This window comes from Tamandua tetradactyla, chromosome X (assembly GCF_023851605.1).
Source record: "Tamandua tetradactyla isolate mTamTet1 chromosome X, mTamTet1.pri, whole genome shotgun sequence".
Taxonomy (NCBI): Eukaryota; Metazoa; Chordata; class Mammalia; order Pilosa; family Myrmecophagidae; genus Tamandua; species Tamandua tetradactyla.
Genome location: NC_135353.1, coordinates 68,349,627 through 68,362,685, shown reverse-complemented (window position 1 = coordinate 68,362,685; position 13,059 = coordinate 68,349,627). Strand labels below are relative to the sequence as shown.

The window sequence follows — 13,059 nt, the reverse complement described above, 5'->3', positions numbered from 1 at the left end:
TGGTATTGCGTTGAATCTGTAAATCAATTTAGGTAGAATTGACATCTTAACTATATTTAGTCTTCCAATCCATGAACACGGTATACCCTTCCATCTATTTAGGTCTTCTGTGATTTCTTTTAACAGTTTCTTGTAGTTTTCTTTGTATAGGTCTTTTGTCTCTTTAGTTAAATTTATTCCTAGGTATTTCATTCTTTTAGTTGCAATTGTAAATGGAATTTGTTTCTTGATTCCCCCTCAGATTGTTCATTACTAGCGTATAGAAACACCACAGAGTTTTGAATGTTGATCTTGTTACCTGCCACTTTGCTGTACTCGTTTATTAACTCTAGTAGTTTTGCTGTGGATTTTTCAGGGTTTTTTTTCAACATATAGTATCATATCATCTGCAAACAGTGAGAGTTTTACTTCTTCCTTTCCAATTTTGATGCCTTGTATTTCTTTTTCTTGTCTAATTGCTCTGGCTAGAACTTCCAACACGATGTTGAATAACAGTGGTGATAGTGGACATCCTTATCTTCTTCCTGATCTTAGGGGGAAAGTTTTCAGTTTTTCCCCATTGAGGACGATATTAGCTGTGGGTTTTTCATATATTCCCTTTATCATTTTAAGGAAATTCCCGTGTATTTCTATCCTTTGAAGTGTTTTCAACAGGAAAGAATGTTGAATTTTGTCAAATGCCTTCCCTAAATTTAATAGTTTGTTGGCATATTGTTGTTCATTGTATCCTCTCATGATTTCTTTTATTTTTTCAGCATCTGTGGTAACACACCCCTTCTCATTTCTGATTTTGTTTATTTGCATCCTCTCTCGTTTTTTCTTTGTCAGTCTTGCTAGTAGCCCATCAATTTTATTGATTTTCTCAGAGAACCAACTTTTGGTTTTATTGATTCTTTCTGTTGTTGTTTTATTCTCCCATTCATTTATCTTTGCTTTAATCTTTGTTATTTCTCTCCTCCTATTTGCTTTGGGGCTAGTTGGCTGTTCTTTCTCGAGTTTCTCCAGGTGTGCTAAGTCCTTGATTTTTGCTGTTTCTTGTTTTTTAATATAGGCATTTAGGGCAATAAATTTCCCTCTCAGCACTACCTTTGCCACATCCCGTATGTTCTGATAAATTGTATTCTCAGTTTCATTCATCTCCAGAGAGGTTTCTGGAGATTACTGATTTCTCTAGTAATTTCTTCTTTGACCCACTGGTTGTTTAAAAGTATGTTATTTGATCTCCATATATTTGTGAATGTTCTCATTCTTTGGTGGTTATTGAGATCCAGCTTAATCCTATTGTGATCAGAGAAAGTGCTTTGAATAATTTTTAAATTTATAAAGACCTGTTTTCTGCCCCAACATATGATCAATCCTGGAGAATGTTCTATGAGCACCAGAGAAGAATGGTAACCTTGTGTTTTGGGGTGCAGTGAGGTCGAGTTCATTTATCAAGTTATTTAACTTCTCTGTTTCCTTGTTCATCTTCTGTCTGGTTATTCTATCTATGGAGGAGAGTGGTGTATTGAAGTCTCCTACTATTATTGTTGAAACATGTATCACTCCCTTCAGTTTTGCCAATGTCTGTCTCATGTACTTTGGCACTCCTTGATTGGGAGCATAAACATTTGTGATAGTTATATCTTCTTGGTGACTTGACCCTTTAATTAGTATATAGTGTCCCTTTTTGTCTCTTATGATATCTTTACTTTTAAAGTCTATTTTGTCCAGTATTAATATAGCTACTTCTGCTTTCTTTTGGTTACAACTTGCATGGAAAATTTTTTCCATCCTTTGACTTTCAATCTATTTGTATCCTTGTATCTAAGTTGAGCTTCTTGTAAGCAGCATATAGGTGGATTATATTTCTTATTCCATTCTGCCAATCTGTGTCTTTTTTCTGGTAAGTTTAGTCCATTAACATTTGAAGTTATTACTGAAAATGCATTTCTTGATTCCACCATCTTATCTTTTTAATTTTATTTGTCAGAGCTATATATTTTTTTCTGTCTTTCTCTTTGTATTCTTTAAATTAGCCTTAGGGGTAGTCAATCCTGTGCCCTCCTCCAGACCTCCCTCTCCTGTCTTCTTTTTTCAGCCAGCAAAATTCCTTTTAGTATTTCTTGTAGGACAGTTCTCTTGTTCACAGATTCTTTCAGGACTTCTTTGTCTGTGAAAACCTCAATCTCTCCCTCAATTTTGATGTGCAGTTTTGCTGGGTGCAGAATTCTTGGCTAGACGTCTTTCTCTTTTAGGATCTTGAATATACCATACCACTGCTTTCTCACCTCCAGCATGCTAGTTGAGTAGTCTGAACTCAGTCTTCACTGATTTCCCTTGTATGTAGTAGATTGTTTTTCTCTTGCCACTTTCAAGATTTTCTGCTTCTCTTCAACATCTGACAGACTGATTAGTATGTGCCTTGGGGAAGGCCTATTTGAATTTATCCTATTTGGGGTTCGTTGGGTTTCTTTGACTTGTATATTTATGTCCTTTATGAGGGTTGGGATGTTTTCCCCCATTATATCCTGAACTACTCTTCCTAGCCCTTTACCCCTCCCTTCTCTTTCTGGGACACCAATGATTCTTATATTTGCGTGCTTTGTTTTGTCTGTCATTTCCTTCAGTTCCTAGTCAATTTTTTCCATCTGTTTTGTCATTTTCTGTTTTTAGTCTTCGAAGTCAATTATCCTGTCCTCTATATCACTTATTCTTTCTTCTGTCTCTTCAAATCTGGTGTTGTGTGCCTCTAGTATGTTTTTTTTCAACAGAGTCTTTAATCTCTGTGATATCTGCTATTTTTCTATTTATTCTTTCAAATTCCTCTTTATGCTCTTCTACTGTCTTCTTGATCTCCTTTGTGTCACTTGCTATCTCATTTATTTCATGAAGTAGAGTTGTATGAACATCTTTGATTAATTTTTCCAACGTCTGTGTCTCTGGTGTTTTAATTTGGTCATTAGCAGGGCTACATCTGTCTGTATCGTGATATGCTTAGTGATCTTCTGCTGTCTTCATGACATGTAAATATCTTGATTGATTTACTTTGGGTGTAGATTTCTTTCAGTAGTCAAAGGCCTTGTGCTTACGGAGTGGTTGTACAGCAGGGAGCAGGGCACGGGGTGAGTTACTCAGTGTGGTGATTTGCTTCAGGGTAGGTATAGGCGCAGGTTGGGGATGTTATGCTGATGCGTGTGAATGTTGCACCCAGCAGCCAGGGAGGAAATAGCTATGTTGGTGCACCAGTCTAGGGAGCATAACCCTGGTGTGCGCTGGTCTAAGGCACAGGTCTGTTTGAGTTCTTGCATAGAGCTGTGGCAGTAGGTTGGCATTATGCTTTTGTGGATTGGGAGCAGATGTGACCTGGCTGCACAGGTCAGCACTCTCTCAGAGCTCAGACATGTAGCTGAGAGCTGTGTGCATTCGTGGTTATAGGACTGCTGTAAAGTACAGTTTCCAGAGCTGAATGACGTGATTGGGAGCCCATGTGCATGTGGGGGTCTGGGTGTGCGTAAACAGATGCGCAGAGCTCAGGTGGGGCGGAGTGAGGCTGTAGGATACTATGGGCAGGGTGAGCGGCAGGGGTAGCCTGGGTATGCAGGTTAGTGCCCACCACCTTTATGCCCTGGCAACAGCCTGCAGGTAACAGGGAGGGGGATGTAGTGCTCGGGAGGGGTCCAGGAGAGGTGGGTTTGGCTGCATTTGGGGTGGGGGTCGGGGACAGGTACGTGCAATGGGGGCTGGTGGGGTGGGTGTGCCTGGAGCATGGGGAATTGGAGCAGTGATGGGGTTTGGATGCATGGGGTGTGGGGTGAGCTGCTGGTCACGGGACTGCACTGTTGAGGATAGTGCACCCAAGGAATGCGGCCTGGCTTACTTTCTTCTCCCAGGCTCTCATCCGTGCCCTCCCATGGGGTCTGCAGCTCTGTGTCTCTGTGCCGGGCTCCAGCTTTCTGCCTCTCAGTTCCTCGGCATCTGCAACCAGGGCTGCCCTATGGTGCAGAAGGCTCTCCCAGGTCAGATGCACTCACAAATTGCCACCTCATTTGCCCTCCTGTCCCTTCTCTAACTTTTCCGTGAAGCAGGGCTAATCTTGAGCCACTCTATTCCAACACTAGTCTTTTTAAGAAGTGAAATGTTTGATTAAGAAAAATGCAATTGTAAGATGGAAGGAGGAAGTTGCTCTAGGTATCATATAACTGTGTGGGAGGAGATGAGGTGGAAAAGCATAATGTTTAAACTTGGCTAGATTGATCTATATAGATAGGGGAAAGAGGATGACAGAATTAAGAATAATCATGGTAAGGGTCAAAATCCCTTGCTTCTCTTTTAAAGTCCTTCTTGTGGAAGATGAAGTTCTGACTTAGCCTGACCACATGTACTTGTAGAGAAACCTTAGAGTAAAGTAGTGTAGCACCTTATTTTTACAAAGTGCAAGAATAAATCTTTTGTAACAGATTCCTTTAAGAGTGTGAAGACTTGTCTTTTTAAATAAAAGATAATAAGGTCAACAGAAACAAAATCTTTATCTTTTAGACCGAGTTTTCAGATGATTAAGAAAACCTTTTATAACTTTTCATTAAGAGTAGGCTAACAATTTCCATTATTTTAAAAGAATTCACTTTCTTAAACTTCCACAACTTTCTATATCCATCTAGGTTTTGTAATCAGCAATGACTACAAACCAGATTCACTTTCATACTAAGAATATGTTAGTTCACAAAATCAACACCTTGCAAGACTGCTTTGAGGCAGTTGGAGGTCAGTAAGGTCTGTTTAATATTCACTAAAATATTCTGAATAAAGATATTGGGATTATTTTGAAACCCTTGGGGCAACACTGGGGCAACTAAGTGAGCACGGCAGGAATCTTATTCTTAAATACCTGCCATTCAAAGGCAAATAGGTATTGAGAGTCAGGGTGAAGAGGGATACAAAAAACTAAGTCTTTAAGATCTCAGAGTGAGAATTAGAATGTAGACAGGGGCTACTCACCGGCTATCTCTGGGATGCCTTCATCCCATACAACTTTTGGGATATCAAGAGGCCTCGATCTGGTAGGGGCCTCAGGACAAACAAAGGGGTAAACATTAGCTGTGTTTACTAGACTTAAGGTGGCACCCAGGGAGTGAAAGATTTCTCTCTAGAAGGTGGGTGGGCCATTCAGAGATAATGAGAAATTGATGGTATACTAGGATGTCCTCAAGCCTACAAAGGAGAAGGGTACCAAAGGTTTTAGTTTTGGCTCTACTGTCAACTCCAATAGGTAAGCAAGTCTGAGTTGTGATAGTTCCAGAGTTGCAGTTCAGGACAGAGTAAGTAGCTCTACTGTTAATTAAGAATTTAATCATCTTACCTGCCACATCCAGTGTCACTTAAGCCTCCCTAGATTGATGGTCAGATGTGAAGTCAGCAGAGCTGTAAGCAGCCTCAGGTACCCTCAGTCTTCTTCACTTGCTGTGAGCAGGGCTCAAGGGGCTGTCCCTACCCCTCTTCAGGAGACAGTGCCATCCCTGGGGCCCATGCCCATGTTGGTGGCACCCAGAGCAAGGCCCTCGTGAGACCCAAGGTTGAGAGGCATCAAGGATAAACTTAAAATAACATCTTGAATTTTAATACCCCCACTCTCCATCTTTCCAATATTTTTCAACTGCTTTAATGGTCTGGAAAGAATTTAACCATTAAAAATACATTAAATAGGGCAGGCCACAGTGGTTCAGCAGGCAGAGTTCTCACCTGCCATGCCAGAGACCCAGGTTCGATTCCCAGTACCTGCCCACGAAAAACAAAAAAACGAAAAACATTAAATTAAAAAATACACTAAATCATGTATATGGGAGCCTTTTGCCTCAGGCTTCAATATGATTTGGCATGGCACTGTCCCTAGCTTTCAGCTACCCAGAGTTGTGAGAACTCAGCTAACTAAAGAATGTACAAAACTTTATTTTCAGGGCTTAGTGATTGAAGAATGGAAAGTGGCAGGAATGAGGCTGGAGAATTAGGCAGGGGCCAGATCATGTAGGCACTTGTAAACTGTATTCACCCTGCTTAACAAAAGTATATAGGTCACACACAGAGTTTGTTAGGCAGATATGGCACCTGCCTTCTAGCAGCTTATCTGAGGCATCTCACATGGAAATTTTTGCATTGCAATATATTTCTTCCCCTTATCTGGAATGTTGATTAAGACTGCTCTTGATTAATAATACTCTTTTCACTTTTTCTTCGACCAAAAGATCTGTGAGAATCACTAGTGAAGTTCAGTGAATATTTATTTTATGCCTGGTAGGAGCCAGTTATTTTCCCAACTTGCTATTTTAAATAAGCACAAATTTACTTTGAAGTCTCATGTTTTGTCTAAGAAAATTATGAGATTGTTGCATTCTATTTCATAGTATTTCTAAGTTTGTTTTGAGACCCAAATGATGTTGTTCCTTCCGTTTTTCTTCTTTGAGTAAAATTGATGCTATACATGCATCTTGTGACTTGTGGCTCCTTGCATCACAAGTTCCCTTCATCCAGTTCTAGAAGCACTTTCCTGCCCTCTTAAATCATCTCTCTTTAACAAAGGAGCCATCTGGAGTCCAGAAGCATCCTGACACTGGGTCATTGTTGTAGACCAGCTATGTATGAGACCAAGATTTGAACTCAAGTCTCCCACTGCATTGCAATCATTCAGGTTCTGGAGGCTTTTATACAAAGCGTAAGACACAACCTCAGACTTTCACAATTTATAGCATTCATTGTAGAAGTGAGCATGAAAATGTAACTACTGGTAGTTGTTATATTTTCAGTGCAGAGGAGTAATCTAGGCAATCAATATTGGTCTGAGAAAGCTGTTTTTAATTGCCAATGTAAACTGTCCTTTGGGGAAGGCAGTCTCAGATTTTCAGGAATCACTGTGAGGCAATGGAAAAGAATAGCCAATATCTTATTGGGTGAAGTATTTCATGAATTGATAAAGCAATCTTTCACTTCAGGCAGTTGGTTTTAAATGGCTTATGTTTGGGGCCCTTCCTCAAGCTTAAGGCAGTACTGTGTCACTACTATTTCAAATTGCATTTTTCAGCTATTCTTCTCATCTCCATGCCATGGCATACCTCAGCACTTTATGATTTCTTGATAGTTCCTTTGTGGCCCAGAAAGACACCAGGTGAATGCAAGCAAGTGCTTAAAAACTCCTTTGACATCTGCCAAGTGATGCCACTGTGCTAGGAAGATGTGTTTACTTTGGCACTTTTCTTTTTGTGCCAAGACCAGCTTCCACCCTGCAGGCTATTTGAGGACCTTTTCAGAGCACTGCATAAAGGTGGTGCTTTTCAGAGCACTGCATAAGTGGCTCAGGGTTTGGAGGAGAGAAGTAGGCATTTCTAGCCTCTCACAACTTTGGTCTTTTCAGGTATATGTCATTGTTAAACGTTTGTGCTCCCTTTCTGCATGGCTGAGATGCTTCAGAAGTCATTAAGTTTTGACTGGTGAGGGCTTACCATTTCTGGATTTAAATATATTTAAATAGAGTTTAACATGGGCAGTTGCATTTCTTCATTTTCTAGAGCCATATTTTTCTCATGCAGGTTTAAAAAAATGCACACAGAAAAGCCCCAACTTTATTATGCTTCAATCACAGCAGGGAATTTAAAGTAAGAGCCCAGCTGTTTGCAGCTCATGCCAGAGTTTTTATCCTAATGCAATTGAGCTCACATTGTTGAATTGGGAAACAATATTCAAGAAGCTGACTTCAGAGTTTTGAAGCTTCCAGGCCAAGCAACGGGTTTCTGAATCTATTTTGGGTTGTCTTCCCTTGTACCTTTTCCTCTTCACCCTTGGAGACTAGGAACTAGCCCTTTGGCTATGCATGTTTCTGTCTATGCACACATACTGCTTATCTTTTTTGAAGAAAACCCCCATGATTTTACGCCTCAATTCTTGCCTTCTCTACTTAAAACTCTTTTCTATTAAGTATGCTTTCATCCATTCAAACAATAATACTAAATATAACTTTCATTTCTCGGCTGTGGGGCCAGGCCATGTTCTGAGGTTTTATGTGAATTTTTTTAATCCTCTCAATGACCCTCTGAAGAATGTACTGTTATTGACCCTTCTGAGGCTTAGAGAGGTGAAGTAACTTCTCAAGGGCACACAGTGGTGGAGTTGAGCTGCAAGTCTTGTTCGTTTAATTCCGGAGCCAGTAGTCTTAGCCACCACTGTTGTACTGAATTGACCACCTGAAACTGCCTGCCGAATGCTAGCTAGGTTCTGTGGGAAATGCCAAGGGTGTAGAAGACACAGTTCTTATCCCCACAGAGCCTGAGTTGGAGTTGGAGAAAGCAGTAAGCCTCGATTTGTGAAGAGCCCACACCACACATCTACCAACTGTATGGGGTTCTTCTGAGGATCAGATGAAATCATGCGTGAAAGCACTTGGTTTAAGGTAAAGTGTTATATGGATACTAGTTATTGGTACTTGACCAGCAACAGCCCAATCCTGAGCCAGGTACCTGCATGTCTGGTAGGGCAGGTACAGATAGGATGGTGGCACACTGCAAACTGGTGAAATCACAGGCTCATAGAATCACTTGCTTAACATAGAATTTCATCTGCTACAACCTAGTTAGCCTGGCATTTCACAGTTCCAGTTTGGCTGGGAAAATAAATAATAGCCATAAGAGCAAATCTTACTATGTACTTGGCACTGTTATAAGTGCTTTACAAATATTAACTCGTTTAATTTCATTTGAAGGGTAGTTTGTGGGCTTCAAAATCCTAGTTTTCTCACTCAGTGCTCCCTTACGCATCAGTAGCTATATTCTGTTGATTCTGCTTCCTAAATATCTCTTATATCCATCCTTCTTCTCTATCTTCACTGCCTTTGTCACATTTTAATTGAGGTTTTTGTCATCTCTCATCTGGAGAATTGTAGCAGCTGCCTTCCTGGGCGTTGCTGCTACTCTTTGCAACCCTTCCAACTCCCTACGACCAGATAAGCTTTCTTTTGTTGCTACTATTATTTCTATTTTGATTCTTAGTCTCTCTGTTAGTCTATTGTGTTTAATAAACCTATTTCTAATTCTTTCAAACCTCTATAGTCTGATTTAATCTTTAAGATAATGGCTTTTGCTGTCATTGATCATATGAAGGAGTTTATTAACATCTAGGAGGGAAGAATGTACGTTGGAACTCCCAATGTACCATGAACTATTTTCCCCATGGTTATGCAGCAGCATCCACCTGTGATTTCTCTTCACTTGTTAGCCCACCCCAGCTGTTCTACAAACTGGAGATTGGGCATAAGGAAATGATGCTCCTTTGTATGAGGGTCAGCTTTTTCTTAAGAACTGCCCAGTGAATATGAATCAGGCCCTGAACATCCTGAAACACTAAATTCAACACCACTGTCAGCAACTCCCAAATCCCTGTCATTTCCAGGTAATGACTCAGTCTAGGCTTAGTTCCCCAAACCATCTACATCTACACAGAGAAGGGAAAATCATTCCCAATGCCCAGAGTGTAATTTTGCCAAGGAGATTTATTTTTATGTTGATTTGGAACATAAATCCTGTAAATATCCCCCATCCTGTTAAATCCTTTTTTTTTTTTTGAGATCTATAGTTAATAGGCTAACTTTCTGTCTTGCCACTTTATCAAGTTGATAGAACTATTTAATGAAACCCATGGAGATTGAACAATTTAGTCTAACGGTCAGTTGCAACCCTTGATGTAAGTAATTTCTAGCAATGCTGTACGCATCAAATGTCCAACCTGCCAGTGTTTATCAATATCCATTATGCTTTTGGTTGGCTTGAACCATTAATATCCTGTCAGATTAAGCAATTAGGCTGTCTCTCCTTGCCAGAGGAAAATGTTTTCCCCTAACTGATGATATTGGTTTTGTGGTTGTGAGGATAAGTACTTGGTCAAAATGTTTGGCGCATTCCTAGCTGATGAGTGAGAGTCCTTTTGATAGATAAGGAGCAGAAACTGAAACTCAAGGGGTTGAGAGGAACCTGCAGACAATCTCTGAGAAAAATCATCTCAGCCATTCCAGTACACTTTCTAAAAGTAGCTTAATTATCATTAGTGCTCTCTAGTGAGAGATTTCATTTGATGTATCACCCATTTGGGACCACACGCCTCCATGGAGCCCCAACTAAGCCAGGGTATTCAAGTTTAGATTTGAAATGTGACCTAACTGAGATTCTTTAGAAAGCACATCAGGGGCACTTTTGGAACTTTGACTTTTTTCACTCTTTTCAAAAGCAAGATGAGAAGGCTTAGAGAGAGGGGGAAAGCTGAGTGGAAGCCCATTAACCGTTGTCTGTGGTATTTGTTTCCAGTCTCTCCTGCATTTTTTTGTTTTGTTGTTTTCCACTTACATTTTCATTTAACAGTGCAATAGCACATGTTACTTCCTTTGTCTTTGCACATCCTAGTTACCACACCTCCTGTGTCCTCTTATATCCTTTCCCAATTTACATATTAACCATCAGTTTGAAGTCCTAATCAAAAACCACTTCAAAGGAGACCTGACAGAGTAAATCTACCCATTATAATCATGCATTTACTAAAACTCTTCTTATTCCTATGTCATCATTTTACATTTATTGATGCATTGGTTTTATGCTGTTTTTAGAATTTGCATATTGCATCTTTAAGTTTCTTTTAATTATAAAGCAATATTTGAGTGAAACACAGAAAACAGAAAACATATTTAAGCCTAAAGGAGAAAACCAAAAATCATCCAATAATTCTACTACCCAGTTGTTTTAGTTTGCTAAAGCTGTCGAAATTCAGTATACCACAAATGGACTGGCTTTTAACAATGGAGATTTATTAGGTTACAAGGTATAATTCTAAGGCTGTGCAAAATGTCCCAATTAAGGCATCAACAAGATACCTTCTCTGAAGACAGGCTACTAGCATCTGGGCTTCCTCTGTCAGCTGGGAAGGCACGTGACTGGCCTGTGCTGGTTTGTCTCTGGGCTCTGTTGCTTTCAGCTTCCGTGCATCCTTGCCTGTGTCTCTGTGCTTTTCTCTTTTTTCCCCTTCTGGGTATTTCTCTCTGAGCTCTCTCTCTCTCTCGGTGTTTCTTTCTAAGCTCTCTCAGGGTATTTCTCTTATCTTCATAAAGGACTCCAATAAAGGATTAATACCCACCTTGTGGTTCACATCTCAATTGAAATAACCTAATCAAAAGGTCCTGCCCACACTAAGCCTGCCCCCACAGGAATGGATTAAAAGAACATGACCTTTCCTGGGGGACATAACAGCTTTAAAACAGCACACCAATGATAGCTATTGTTAAAATTTTGGTGTATGCCATTCATTCATTCATATATTTAGCAAGGATTTATTGAGCAAGTATTTATTGGTTCTCTTGTAAGCTTTGGAGATACACTAGTAAGCAAAAACAATCACCCACCTTGTCCCCATGGGGCTCAGAGTCTAATGAAGATGATAGGCGATTTCTTAAATCATCACAGAATGATATATGCAATTGCAAATTGTGTTAAATGTTTGGAAGGGCATAATATGCTGTGAAAGTATATAAGAGGTAGACCCTTCCTGGTCTAGCCATCAAGGAAAGCTTTTCTGAGGAAGTAGCATTTGAGTTGAAAACTGAAGTATCATTAGGAAGTAGCCAGGTCAAGGAGGTTTGAGTAATTGGGGTGGGACAGAGAAGAGTGAGGTGGGAAGATCCTTTCAGGCAATGGGGGACAGCATGTGGGAAAGCAAAAGTCCAGTGCCTGGAGGGAGTATGGGATGCTCTAGGACAGGGATGGGCAAACTAAGGGCCTGGGGACCCACTCTTGTTTTTATAAATAAAATTGTATATAATACAGCCACACCCATTCATTTATGTGTTGTCTGGATCTGCTTTTGCCCTACAACAGCACGGAGTTGGGTACTTACAGAGTTGGATAATTATGAAACTGTATGGCCTGCCTGTAAAGCCTAAAATATTTACTATCTGCCCTTTTACAGAACAAGTTTGCTCGTCCTTGTTCTTGGACCTAAAAGAAGGTCAAGTTGAAAGAAGAGGGGAAATGTGGAGGCGGGGACCAGACAGACTATGCATGTTAAGGATTTTAGACTTTGTTCTGAGAAAGTGGAAAAGCACTGAATGGTTTTAAGCAGGCTCTTGTAAGGAGCTTTTATTCCATTAACATTGCTTTTTAGCATTAAAGATAATCAAATATATCATCTTGTAAAATTTCACATTTTCAACCACATAATCTTTAATAGTGTGTCTTCTCTTCCATCATACAGATTTACTATACTTAGAAAATTGCCCATCTTTTGAAATTATACATATACAGCAGTGAACATCTTGTGCATATTGTCAATTATTTTCTTAAGATAATTCTTAGACATGGAATTGTTGGATCAATGCGTATTTGCATTTTAAAGGTTTTTGTTCCTTCTGTATTTCCTGTCCTCCAGAGATGATGCTTACTGCTACCTGCAAGGTAGTTTCCCTGCATTCTCACCAAACATTAAAATATGTTTGCCAGTTTGATACAAGAAAAAATATATTTTATGTTTGTTTTAATTTGCACAGCTGTGATTATTGCAGAGGGTAACATTTTCTTTCCAAATACAGTTCTCTTTTTAAATGCTTATTCATATACTTTGCTCATTTATCTTTTACTATTGATTTTTTATGAGTGTCTTAGATAGTGAGGATATTAACTCTTTGCCTTCCACATTACGAATAGTTTTTCCAAGCTTGTCTTTTACCTTTAAATTTTGTTGGTGGTATTTTGGACAGAATTTGTAAATATTTATTTAGTTAGTAAATTGGTTATTCCTTTAGATTTTCTGCCTTTATGGTTTGCTTGGAAAGACTTTCTTCACACTGAGATTATATAACATGCATGTATATTTTCTACTAGTTTTTAGCTACCTTTTTCTTTATATTTTAATCTTTAATTAATCTGGTATTTATTTTGGTACTGGGGTGAGACAGGGATCTAACAGATTTTTTAAAGAGGAGATATTTCTGTTTTGGGGGTGAGGAAGAAATACTTCTTAGAAAAATTGGAACTCTTTGATTAGAAACCTCAAACACTGTATATG

At 39.4% G+C, this 13,059-nt stretch overlaps 1 long non-coding RNA gene across 3 annotated transcripts in view; it reads left to right on the top strand.

The window, feature by feature from the left end:
* Nucleotides 1-13,059, top strand: part of LOC143670532 (uncharacterized) — a 582,670-nt gene that overhangs the window by 76,414 nt on the left and 493,197 nt on the right. The window contains exon 3 of one of the 3 annotated variants that reach the window (XR_013169392.1): nucleotides 8,287-8,646. The exons of the other annotated variants lie outside the window; for them this stretch is intronic. This is a non-coding gene — a long non-coding RNA (uncharacterized LOC143670532). Of the gene's footprint in view, nucleotides 1-8,286; nucleotides 8,647-13,059 lie in introns of those variants that run through there. 3 annotated transcript variants of the gene reach the window in all.